The following is a 2,990-nucleotide window of genomic DNA, read 5'->3' on the forward strand; positions in this document are numbered from 1 at the left end:
GAGGGACATAAATCTTGTCAACATAATGCAAGTGATGCTAATCCGACGGATGTTGTCGTGCAAACGCTGGCCTCTCCGGATGTGGGAGTTTAATCCGAAGGGTCCGCAGACTATTAAGCACTCCTTCGGCCTGAAGCTCGAAGGGATGTGTAAATTATTCTTCGGACCACAAGTAAAGAGTCCGGACGCCGTCGAGGATGCGGGCCTAAGCTGCAATTGCCTAGATGCCCAAGTAAGTAACCTTAAAGCTGGACACTTCATTTATATTTATCATAACTATTATTCTGAAAATCCCTCCGTGGCCAGGAATGGCTCAACAAGGCGGAGAGAATCAGGTGTCCGGCACCACTTCCTGAAGGTTCGCTTTGTCCGACCGTTGCCAAGATGCTTGGCCGGGTGATCAGCAAAATCCCCTCAGGGAAAGGCGAAGGGAAGGGCAGTGAAGCCGAACTTCACACACTATGCATCCAGACCGGGGGAATCGCTACCTCTCCTACGGAGGATAGTCGGGAAGGGGAGGTTAAAGCCTCCTCCCCGTGCGGGAGGAAGAGGGCCGCCTCCGAAGACTTGGAGGCGGAGATGCCCAAACAAGGGAAGAAGGTATCACCAGGGGGCTCTGCCGCGACGGGCACCCTCACCGCACCGTGCCCACCAACAGGCCAGCCCTCCACCGAGCCGTAAGTTAATCGTTAATTCAAAGGTATGGTGTTTCTCCGAGATTCATAACCGGGACTTCGTCCTTTGCAGTTCGGCGAGCAGCTCCTCTCGACAGAGTTCGTCTTCGAGGGATCTTCCTCCGGAGATGATGGAGAGTGAGACCCCACCCACCTCTCTACCTCATGAAGCAGGCAACACTAAGGTGTCGTCACGAAGGAGTCCGAATCTGCCAAAGCCGGAAGCGAACACGTCAGTCGCCCTGAGCCCGGAGTGTTGGCTCCCACGGGGGGCGATGAGAAGGGTCCAGCACAGTTCGGTGTCCGGTCGGACGTACTGACGGGCCTTCTGGAGCGAGCCGCGCTCTCGGAGGAGCACTGCTCTTTAATGAGCACGGTGCTCACGAAGATTTCATCCGCTACCAGCGGTTTGAATGAGGCATTTACAAGCCTGCTCAAAGGCTTTGAGGTATGTAGTGAAAAATACACTATTTTTTGGTTGTGAAGCACGCGCTAGGTGTGCTCCCTATGGATAGAAGCCCCTGAGACTCTGGTTGCCTGCCATAGGTGGCAAACCGGGGATCATATAGTAATGGCTGAGCCATACATATGCGCAGGTATATAAGGATCCGGCAACCGACCAGTCTGTTGAAGTTGCCGAACTGAGGAGGCAGATCGGATCTATTGATGCCGATATCACGTTGGTAAACAAACGGCTGGAAGAGTCACAGGGTATGTACTCTGCTTCCCTTATTATGTTGTATGGGAAAATGCGAGAGTGGCATAATGTTAATGCCATGTGTTTGTACTGCAGATGGTGCTGCTGCCGTGGAGGCCCTGAGGGCGGAACTTTCTCAGGCCAAGGAACAAGCTCGGGCTAGCAATGCGGCTGCCCTAAAGGCAGCCGAAGAATTGAGAGCCGAACAGGCTGCTCATCGCCGAAGCGAGGAAAAGATAGCCGAAATGGCTGAGGAGTTGAAGAATGCCGCCGACCGGTATGTACTCCTTGAAAAGGAGAATAAGGCTAGTTCGGCCGAGCTGGACAAGGCACTTAATGCCACCAAGGAGATGCTGACCGAGGTACGGGGTATGCGGGAGGAGCTCCAACAGGCCGACAAAATCATGGCTAGGGACTCATACTTACTGTGGATGAAGTTTTTGGATCCGAAGTATGCTCCCCTGGCTGGGCGCTGGAGTCCTGTAGACGCATATGCGGACTTAGCGAATAGTACAGCTGACGCTGCTAAGTTTTTTGAGGGCCAAGGTGATACAGAAGTGGAGAAGCTTTTCTGGTCGCATCTCAATGCTCCCACTCACCCACTGCCGCTAAATGAGAAGGTGGCTGATGTGGCGGAGCTCCACAAGTTGTCCGGGCTTGCAATGCGGTCTGTAATAGACCATATTTGGCCAAAGGGGACTAAGCCGGACATCTACTTTGGATTAGTGCAGCAATTCCTTGGGGTCATGTCTCAGATTGACGCCATGAGGAGGTCGGCGTGCATAGAGGGTGCACGGATGGCTCTTGCCCGCATTAAAGCCTATTGGACGGATATGGAGGACACCATTATAGCGACCCAGGATCCGGCGGGGGGCCAATATCCTGCCGAGCACTACTTGGCGCAGGTCACAGAAGGTGCCCTCCTAATAGAGGCGCAGTGCTCGAAGAATGTCTTGTTCGAGTGATAAGTCAAATCATTGTAAAAAACAATGTTTATTTTGATTATGAGGCTATATTTATACTTTTTGCCCGGAAGTATGATTGTGTCCCCTTTGCGGCTGTTTTTATATAGATATGAGTAGTCCGAAAGTTAGCAGTCATTGGCTTCAGCCCCCACTCATACAATGCGGGGGTGTTCGCGAGAAATATGCTTAATCACACTTGATCCAACGTCTTGGTCCATTAAGGAGGTGATCGCATGTCGAACTAGGCAACCGGACTATATAGTTGTAACATTTTCGCTTAGCCATGGGGGTCTAACGGTGGGGCTACTATGTAGCCCCTGGTACATTCGCGTGCATCCGAATACGGGAGCGTGTGTACATGGCCGGGAAATGGCCCTTTGTTAATGCGGAGGAATCCTTAGAGATTCCGGTGAGTCTTCGAGTGGTTGAACGGTCTCTCGTTGTATCATGACAGTCAGTTTTCGGCTTTCTCTACTGAGGTGCTCATCCGGAATTACCAGGGCACAATCGCAGTAGTTCTCCTTTGGCCTGCCTTAGCCGATAATAACGGAACATAAGGCGGCAAACCCAGGAGCCGGGCAAACCCAACATTTGACCAAAGACATGATTCGGAGCTGATGCATATAAGGCCAAACTCGTGACGTCGAACACTCC

Source organism: Triticum aestivum, chromosome 3B, assembly GCF_018294505.1.
Source record: "Triticum aestivum cultivar Chinese Spring chromosome 3B, IWGSC CS RefSeq v2.1, whole genome shotgun sequence".
Lineage (NCBI taxonomy): Eukaryota > Viridiplantae > Streptophyta > Magnoliopsida > Poales > Poaceae > Triticum > Triticum aestivum.